The sequence below is a fragment of the Salvelinus sp. IW2-2015 genome, unplaced genomic scaffold (genome assembly GCF_002910315.2).
Source record: "Salvelinus sp. IW2-2015 unplaced genomic scaffold, ASM291031v2 Un_scaffold2127, whole genome shotgun sequence".
Classification (NCBI taxonomy): Eukaryota; Metazoa; Chordata; class Actinopteri; order Salmoniformes; family Salmonidae; genus Salvelinus; species Salvelinus sp. IW2-2015.
Window position 1 is genome coordinate 135509 of NW_019943462.1, and position 10785 is coordinate 146293.

Below are 10785 nucleotides of genomic sequence, written 5' to 3' on the forward strand. Positions count from 1 at the left end.
GTCCAAACACACCAAGACAGTCGTGAAGAGGGCACGATAAAGCCTATTCCCCCTCAGGAAACTAAAAAGATTTGGCATGGGTCCTGAGATCCTCACAATGTTCTACAGCTGCAACATCGAGAGCATCCTGACCGGTTGCATCACTGCCTGGTATGGCAATTGCTCAGCCTCCGACCGCAAGGCACTTCAGAGGGTAGTGTGTACGGCCCAGTACATCACTGGAGCAAAGCTGCCTGCCATCCAGGACCTCTACACCAGGCGATGTCGGAGGAAGGCCCTAAAAATTGTCAAAGACCCCAGCCACCCCAGTTATAGACTGTTCTCTCTACTACTGCATGGCAAGCGGTACCGGAGTGCCAAGTCTAGGACAAAAAGGCTTCTCAACAGTTTTTACCCCCAAGCCATAAGACTCCTGAACAGGTAACCAAATGGTTACCCGGACTATTTGCATTGTGTGCACCCCCCAACCCCTCTTTTACGCTGCTGCTACTCTGTTTATCTTATATGCATAGTCACTTTAACTATACATTCATGTACATACTACCTAAATTGGCCCGACCAACCAGTGCTCCCGCACCTTGGCTAACCGGGCTATCTGCATTGTGTCCCACCACCCACCAACCCCTCTTTTTATGCTTCTGCTACTCTCTGTTCATCATATATGCATAGTCACTTTAATGATACCTACATGTACATACTACCTCAATAAGCCTGACTAACAGGTGTCTGTATATAGCCTTGCTACTCTAATTTTCAAATGTCTTTTACTGTTGTTTTATTTCTTTACTTACCTACACACACACACACACACATAACTTTTTTTCCGCACCATTGGTTAGAGCCTGTAAGTAAGCATTTTACTGTAATACCTGTTGTATTCGGCGCACGTGACAAATACACTTTGATTTGATTTGATTTACTACTACCACCATTATTACTACTACCACTACCACCAAATTTTACCACTACTACTACCACCATTATTACCACTACTACTACCACCATCATTACTACTACTTCTACTTCCATCGGTATTACTATTTCTACTACGATTATTACTACTACTACCATTATTACCATGACTACCATTACTACTACTACTACCACCATTATTACTACTACTACTACCACCATTATTACTACTACTACTACCACCATTATTACCACTACTACTACCACCATTATTAATACTACTACTACCGCCATTATTAATACTACTACTACCACCATTATTACTGTTACTACTACTACCACCATTATTACTACTAATACTACCACCATTATTACTACTGCTACCATTATTACTACTACTACCATCGTCATTACTACTGCCACTACCATCATCATTACTAATACCACCATTATTACTACTGCTACCAACATTGTTATTACTACTACTACCACCATCATTACTACTAATACTACCACCATTATTACTACTACCCGTACCACTACTATTTGGAATAAAACAATAATAACTATAATTATAATGACAACAATAATAACTATAATAATAATAATAGCAAGTGTAATAGCAACCACTTATTGATACAGAATATCAATAATCTCTCTCTCTCTGTCTCTGTCTCTCTCTCTCCCTTACCCCTCTATCTCTCTCGCCCTCTCCATCTCTCTCTCTCCCATACCCAACCATACCCCCCTCCTCTCTCTCTCTCTCTCTCTCTCTCTCCCTGCCCCCTCTATCTCTCTCGCGCTCTCTCTCTCTCTCTCTCCCATACCCAACCATACCCCCCTCCTCTCTCTCTCTCTCTCTCTCTCTCTCTCTCTCTCTCTCTCTCTCTCTCTCTCTCTCTCTCTCTTTCTCTCTTTCTCTCTTTCTCTCTCATTCATGTTGGCAGTCTGAAAGCGTCCAGCTATATGTAAATATTTCAGATGGTAATGATTTCTACACTAGTCTGTTGATTATTATTCTGATAGAGGGTAAGAGGGGGATTGTACATCATTCACAGTACAGCAAACCCAATTCCCCTTTAATTTGACCTGAAACAAGCTACAGCCAGGGAAATAAGAGATATCTGGTATTTTATTCAATAACTTTTTCATGTCCACGTTTATCATGTTTTCATGGAAACCAAGGAAGAGGAAGGTCAGAAATAAGTGCGGGGGTATAAAGAGTAAGTGCAGCGGTGAAATGCACAGCACCTTTCCAATGTCAATGAAGCAAAAGTAACCCATTTCCAAATGTAGTCTAGGAGCCAGTGCTTGGCCTACGTTTATGATTCTGTTCTCCTGATCTTCTGCTTTCTGCTCTACATTATTCAAAGGCTATCCATTCAAACCAAATCAAAAAATGTTTGTTGCATACACTGATTACCAGATGTTAAAGCAGGGGCAGCGAAATTCTTGTGTTTTCTAGCTTCAGCAGTGCAATAAATGTCTAACAGTACCAGTGACTGTCGGTGCCGTTTAGGCTGAGTGATTATTATATCCATTAGCATGGCCTTATTTCTATTACAGCACACTGGATGACTGTCATTCATAGTCCATTCACCCAGTTCAATGTTCTCTAATTTTACCCATCATGAGGTTGCTACAACCTAGCCCATTAATGAAAGTTTACAACGTAGGTGCACACAGGTTGAGTTGACGGGCAATTACACACGGACAGACAGTGACACGTTCAATACCGCCTTGCACACTCTTGCCTGCATCTAGCTGATATATGTGTAATCATTAGTTCAACAGTTGCAAACAAGAGTTTCTATTGGACAAATTCAGGTATGTTAATACAGGTTTTGTTCCATTTTTTTTCCATTTTAGAAATGTTTTTCAACAGAATCTGCGTAATGAATACAACCCTGATCACGCGAAAAACACAGTTCACAACAGCCACATTGTATTCCTTCTCGTATCTACGCGCTCTCTTCCTTTTTCACCTTTTCCTTTCGCTTGTGGACTTCAATGCATAACACATCAACTGTATGTGACCAGGTGAAAAAAAACTTTCCAAGCCAAACCATATCATAACAGATATCATACAGACAGCCTACGTTGTTGTCACCATATTAGCTAAAGTAACGTCATAGTCAACATAGCTAATAGAACTAACGAGCTAGTAAACCCGCTACAATCATGCAGTATTGTTAGTGTATAGTCAGTAAGCATTTTAGCACTTACACCGGCGGGCCACAGTGGCAATATATTTGTAAAACCAAAAGCTTACCTAGACTTGGATGAGATCCAGTGTTGTGTTGGATAGTCATAGCCAGCTAGCTAACATAGCATCCCTCTTTTTGAGCAGGGTGTTTCAGTAGGCTAAACTAGCTAGCTGCATTTGCTTGCTAAGTATGTGAAACTGAAAGTGAAACCAAAATGACAAAATCTCTCTCTCTCTCTCTTGCTTCGCCTTCATTTTGGAATAAATTAATTTGTTGAAAATGTTCAACTATTGTCTTTCTCTCTCTGAGTCAACTACTCACCACATTTTATGCACTGCAGAGCTAGCTAGCTGTAGTTTATGCTTTCAGAACTAGATTAATTCTCTGATCCTTTGATTGTGTGGACAACATGTCAGTTCATGCTGCAAGAGCTCTGATAGTTTGGAGGACGTCCTCCGAAAGTTGTCATAATTACTGTGTAAGTCTATGGAAGGGGGTGAAAACCATGATTCTCCTAGGTTAAGTATTGAAGTCATTGTACCCAGAGGAGGACTGAAGCTAGCTGTCCTCCGGCTACACCATGGTGCTACCCTTACAGAGTGCTGTTGAGGCTACTGTAGATCTTTTTGCAAAATAATGTGTTTTAATCAATTATTTGTTTACATGTGCATATACAGTGAATTCAGAATGCATTCAGACCATTTTACTTTTTCCTCATTTTGTTATGTTACAAGTCTTATTCTAAAATGTATTGAATTTTTATTTTACTCATCAATCTACACACACTACCCCATAATGACAAAGCGAAAACAGGTTTTTATAAATTATTGCAGATGGGAAATACCTAATTTAAAAATGTTTTCAGACCCTTTGCTATGAGACTCGAAATAGAGCTCAGGTACATCCTGTTTCCATTGATCATCTTTGAGATCTTTCTACAACTTGATTGGAGTCCACCTGTTTATTTTTTTATTTTACCTTTATTTAAATAGGCAAGTCAGTTAAGAACAAATTCTTATTTTCAATGACGGCCTAGGAACAGTGTGTTAACTGCCTTGTTCAGGGGCAGAACAGATTTTTTTACCTTGTCAGCTCGGGGATTCAATGCTATAACCACTACGCTACCTGCCTGTGGTAAATTAAATTGATTGGACATGATTTGGAAAGGCCAACACCTATCTATATAAGGTCCCACAGTTGTCAGAGCATGTCAGAGCAAATACCAAGCAATAGGGTCGAAGGATTTGTCAGTAGAGCTCAGAGACAGGATTGTGTCGAGGGAAAAATCTGGGAAGGGTACCACAAAATGTCTTCAACATTGAAGGTCCCCATGAACACAGTGGCCTCCATTCTTAAATGGAAGAAGTTTGGAAACACCAAGACTTTTCCTAGAGCTGGCCGCCTGGCCAAACTGAGAAATCGGGGGAGAAGGGCCTTGGTCAGGAACGTGACCAAGAACCCGATGGTCACTGTGACAGAGCTCCTGAGTTCCTCTGTGGAGATGGAGAGCCTTCCAGAAGGACAACCATCTCTACAGCACTCCATCAATCAGTCCTTTATGGTAAAGGGGCCAGACGGAAGCCACTCCTCAGTAAAAGGCACATGACAGCCTGTTTGGAGTTTTCCAAAAGGCACCAAAATTACTTTCAGACCATGAGAAACAAGATTCTCGGATCTGATGAAACCAAGATTGAACACTTTGGCCTGAATGCCAAGCATCACGTCTGGAGGAAACATGGCACCATCCCTATGGTGAAGCATGGTGGTGGCAGCATCATGATGTGGGGATGTTTTTCAGTGTGAGGGACTGGGAGACTAGTCAGGATAAGGGGAAAGATGAACAGAGCAAAGTACAGAGAGATCCTTGATTAAACCTGCTCCAGAGCGCTCAGGACCTCAGACAAAAGTTCACCTCCCAGCAGGACAACGACCCTAAGCACACTGCCAAGACAACACAGGAGTGGCTTCGGGACAAGTCTCTGAATGTCCTTGAGTGGCCCAGCCAGAGGACTTGAACTCGATCAAACATCTCTGGAGAGACCTGAAAATAGCTGTGCAGCAACTCTCCCCATCCAACCTGACAGAGCTTGAGAGAATCTGCAGAGAAGAATGGGAGAAACTCCCCAAATACTGGTGTGCCAAGGTTGTAGCGTCATACCCAAGAAGACTCGAGGCTGTAATCGCAACCAAAGGTGCTTCAACAAAGTAAAGTTTCTGAATACTTATGTAAATGTGATATTTTTATAAATTTGCACACATTTCTAAAAACCTGTTTTTGTCACGTTGTTCGTAACAATGATGGTCGGACCAAGGCGCAGCGTACGTTGAGTTCCACATACTTTTAATGAATAAAGTGAAACTTAAGCAAATACAAAACAAATAAAGAATAAACGAACCGTGACGACAATGCAGTGCGAACAGGCAACTAAACATAAACAATATCCCATCACCCACAGGTGGAAAAAATGCTACTTAAGTATGATCCCCAATTAGAGACAACGATAACCAGCTGCCTCTAATTGGGAATCATACCAAAAACCCCAACATAGAAAATAACAACTAGAACCCCACATAGAAAATATAAACTAGACTAACCCCCCTAGTCACGCCCTGACCTACTCTACCATAGAAAATAAAGGCTTTTTATGGTCAGGACGTGACAGTTTTTTGCTTTGTTATAATGGAGTATGGCGTGTAGATTGATGAAAAGTGTTTTTTTAAATCAGTTTTTGAAGAAGGCTATAACGTAACAAAATGTGGAAAAAGTCAAGGGGTCTGAAGACTTTCCGAATGCACTGTATTTAGTATAGTTTTATCTAAAACTGTAAACTTTTTCAATGTTTTACCATTTATATTTTTATGAAATTCACTGAGGAGGATGGTCCTCCCCTTCTTCTGAGGAGGAGCCTCCACTGAATAATACAATACTAATACACAAATACGAAATAAAAAATAAGAAACAGGAAATTAAGAAATTTTGGAACGAGCAATGTCAGAGTCTGGGATATAAATGCATGGTGTGTATAGACAGTATGGACAATATATAAGTAGGAAAAAGGTATGTCTGTCACGTCTACTCCTGCTCCCCACCTCCGGCGTGCGCCATCGCCGGAATACTAACCACCGGTCCTGGGAATCATCCTTGTGCACACCTGGTACTCATTATTACACACACCTGGTACTCATCGTTATGATTCACACCTGGACCTCATTATTACACCCACCTGGTACTCATCGTTATGATTCACACCTGGACCTCATTTTACACCCACCTGGTACTCATCGTTATGATTCACACCTGGACCTCATTATTACACCCACCTGGTACTCATCGTTATGATTCACACCTGGACCTCATCACCTCCCTTTTATAGGTCCCTTCGTTTTGTTCATTCCTCAGTTGGTATTGCTCCTGTGTTCATGTTACCTCGTTTCTGTTACGCTGTCGTGGTTCATGTTTGTTGTTTTCATTAAATGTTTTACCTGCACCTGTTTCTCGACTCATGGCGTCATCGTTACAATGTTCAGTGTAGTGACACTATATAGGATGAGCTATGTGGAGAATATGGATGAGCTATGTGGAGAATATGGATGAGCTATGTGGAGAATATGGATGAGCTATGTGGAGAATACTTTATGTACTGTACGTATAAAATGAGTAATCAATTAGCTTAATTTCAAGATCAAATTAAATGACCACAAAATAATGATGCAGGAATGCAAATATGATCTGTTTCTAACTACAAAAACGATTTAATTCTCTGTAATTATTACGTTTATTTTCCACTACAACAACAATACAATGTAACTACAATGCTCAGTCCCAAGAATCACCAGTCCTACACAACATCAAAGAACCACAAATTACTCAAAGCAGCACAAAATCATTTTTCTAATGGGTGGTGCTGATACTACATATTTGCCCTAGATTACGGACATAGACACGCACACACACTTGTCAAAACCCCTGTTTTTTCTAAAGCATATTTTTTTAACATGAGGAATAGGGTCAAAAAGTAGCACAGCCCGCTGACTGAAGGCTTAGTTAACAGTATTATTTACTAGGAAGCTAGGAAACTCAGGGACACAAGATACAAGATGAGGGCAATGTCCAATCAGAGCTCTATCAGTCCTTCTGGAACTGATGCTATTTTCAAAATGCTTTTTGTCTCCCTGGATTGAAATTCTTTGTTTTGTGGGTTTTGTCATCAGTTATTTCCTCTCTCGCTCTGTCCATCCAGGGGGATGTAGAGCAGAGAAGTGGGAGGCTGATTTCAAAGAGAAAGACCTGGCTGGTTGTGAAACCATGGTTATCATTAAGTAGACATTCAGTAAAGAGAGAATGTTGAGAATGTTCTAATTGTGTAAGTGTCTTTCTTATGTGTACCAAATGATCTAATTATATAATAAGAGCCTTATTTATATATACCCGGCATATGAATTACATATACAGTGTCCACAGAGAGTATTCACTCCCCTTGACTTTTTCCATATTTTTTTTTGTGTTTCAAAGTGGGATTCAAATGGTTTTAATTGTTATTTTTTACAACTATCTACACAAAATACACCAATGTCAAAGCGAAAGGAAAATTCAGCAACATAAATAAATAAAACACTATATCTTAATTAGATAAGTATTCATCCACCTCAGTCAATAATTTGGCAGCAATAAAACTGTGAGTCTTTCTGGGTAAATTCTAAGAGCTCTGCACACCGGGATTGTACAATATTATCATTTTTTCTAAACTCTTCAAGCTCTGTCAAGTTGGTTGTTGATCATTGCTAGACAGCCATTTTCAAGTCTTTCCATAGATTTTTCAAGATGATTTAAGTCAAAACTGTAACTAGGCCACTCGGGCACATTCAATGTCATATTCGAAAGCAACTCCAGTGTAGATTTGGCCTTGTCTTTTAGGTTATTGTCCTGCTGAAAGGTGAATTTCCCCCCCAGTGTCTTTTGGAAAGCAGACTGAACCAAGGTTCCTATTTTTCCTGTGCTTGGCTCTACTCTGTTTCTTTTTATCCTAAAAAACTCCCTTGTCCGTGCCGATGAAAAGGCATACCCATAACATGAAGCAGCTACCACCATGCTTTGAAATATTAACAGTGGTACTCATTGATGTGTTGTTGGATTTGCACCAAACATAACGCTTTGTATTCAGGACAAAAAGTTATTTCTTTGCCACATTTGTTTGCAGTATTACAGGATGCATGTTTTGGGATATTTTTATTTTGCACAGGCTTCCTTCTTTTCATAAGTCCATAAGTGAGTCTATGCAACTTATTATGCAACTTGTTAAAGCACATTTTCACTCCTGAACTTATTTAGGCTTGCCATAACAAGGGGTTGAATAGCTTTTCGTGTTTTATTAATTTGTAAACATCTCTAAAAACATATTTCCACTTTGGCATTATGGGGTATTGTATGTAGGACAGTGACACAAAATCTATATCTCTTATTCTGACTATTTGTTTACAAATCAGAATTCTGTTTATACGATTGATATAGAAAAATATTACATACCCTGTATGGAGGAGTTTCTTTGTGCGAATGAGGGCTTCCTTTTCATCTTGGGCTTCCTTTTTTCATCTTGGGCTTCCTTTTTCATCCTGGGCTTCCTTTTCATCTTGAGCTTCCTTTTTTCATCTTGGGCTTCCTATTTCATCTTGGGCTTCCTATTTCATCTTGGGCTTCCTTTTCATCTTGAGCTTCCTTTTTCATATTGGGCTTCCTTTTTTCATCTTAGGCTTCCTTTTTCATCTGTGGCTTCCTATTCATCCTGGCTTCCTTTTCATCTTGGCTTCCTTTTTTTCATCTTGGGCTTCTTTCCATCTGGGTTTCCTTTTCATGCCTGAGCTTCCTTTTTCATCTTGGGCTTCCTTTTCATCTTGGGCTCCTTTTTTCATCTTGGGCTTCCTTTTTTCATCTTGGGCTTCCTATTTCATCTTGGGCTTCCTTATCATCTTGGGCTTCCTTTTCATCTTGAGCTTCCTTTTCAGATTGGCTTCCTTTTTCTTATTGGCTTCCTTTTTCATCTGGCTTCCTTTCACCTTGGGCTTCCTTTTTCATCTGGGCTTCCTTTTCATCTTGGGCTTCCTTTTTTATCTGGCTTCCTTTTTATCTTGGCTTCCTTTTTACATCTTGGGCTTCCTTTTTTCATCTTGGGCTTCCTTTTCATCCTGCTTCCTTTTTTCAATTTGGGCTTCCTTTTTTCATCTTGGGCTTCCTTTCCATCTTGGGCTTCCTTTTCATCCTGGGCTTCCTTTTCATCTTTGGCTTCCTTTTTTTCATCTTGGGCTTCCTTTCCATCTTGGGCTTCCTTTTCATCCTGAGCTTCCTTTTTCATCTAGGGCTTCCTTTTTCATATTGGGCTTCCTTTTTTCATCTTGGGCTTCCTTTTTTCATCTTGGGCTTCCTTTCCATCTTGGGCTTCCTTTTCATCCTGGGCTTCCTTTTCATCTTGGGCTTCCTTTTTCATCTTGGGCTATCTTTTCTGTATTCAGAATTCTGCATGATTATTGAATGACACGTACAGCAGTGTTACGCTGATAATTTACAATATAACAACATACCAAATACAACATGAACTGTGATAAATACAGAGTCAACTCATCCCCTTCCCTCCGTTTAATTCTCTGTGTTTTATAATTAGGTCTCTAACCAACATGACCTCACAAACTTACATCTCTAACAGTAGTTCTCTGTGTAACATGTACTGGGGAGAACACGTCTCAAAGGGAACAGGCATTATGACATGTTGGGGTCATGGTAACCCCTGGGAGGTAAAACTGACAGCTGAGGATGCATCCCAATTTGGTCTCTGGTGAAAAGTAGTGGACTATATAGGGAATAGGGATTCAGTGTAAGTCGTGCCTGTTCACTGTGAGGAGATGAGTCCCCACGGGCTCCGTCGTAAATGACACATTATTTCCTACAGTGCATTGATATAGMACCTCAACGTAGAGAATAGTCTGTGCCATTTCAGATTCCTTCACGGTTAAGCTAAAGACGTGTATAAAAGCTGTTTGTGAGACGTATGTATTCTATTGCATATAATAATAGAAGCTTTTATCCAAAGCCACTTACAGTCAAGTCAAGCATGTATACATTTTACATATGGGTGGTCGTGGGAATTGAATCCACTATAGCGGCATTGCAAGCACCATGCTCTGCCACCTGAGCTGCGGAGGGCTCCACAGAGGACCCTAACATGCTGGGTAAGTCAAACATGAAATGGCAACGTGTCATCGATGGACAAGCCATTTAACATTGACATTTAGAAAAAGCAGAGAAATTGTTTTTATTGCTCTCGCTCTCTCTCTCTCTCTCTTCCTCACTTTCTCTCGCTCTGACTCCCCCTCTCTCTCCATGTCTTTAACGCTCTCCCTCCCCCTCTCTGCCCACCATTTCTCTCTCGCTCTCTCCCTCTTTCTCTATTTATGGGTGAAATCCAAGAGCTGTGTGAGCTACAGCTGAGCATTTCAGAGGCACAGCATTGTGTGTACACACTAATCTTATTTGTGAGTGGTGTTGCATGACACTCAGAGTCTCCCTGGAGAACTGCACCGGGAGGTCCATGGTAACTGCACCGGGAGGTCCATGGTAGCTGCACCGGGAGGCCCATGGTAGCTGCACCGGGAGGCCCATGGTAGCTGCACCGGGAGG

The 10785-nt window shown here is 40.7% G+C and overlaps 1 long non-coding RNA gene across 1 annotated transcript in view; it reads right to left on the reverse strand.

The window, feature by feature from the left end:
• LOC112073030 (uncharacterized) overlaps positions 1–3304 on the reverse strand; it is a 53521-nt gene extending 50217 nt beyond the window's left edge. Inside the window, exon 1 of the long non-coding RNA XR_002894446.2 lies at positions 3185–3304. This is a non-coding gene — a long non-coding RNA (uncharacterized lncRNA). The remainder of the gene's footprint in view (positions 1–3184) is intronic.
• Positions 3305–10785: the final 7481 nt, after the last annotated feature.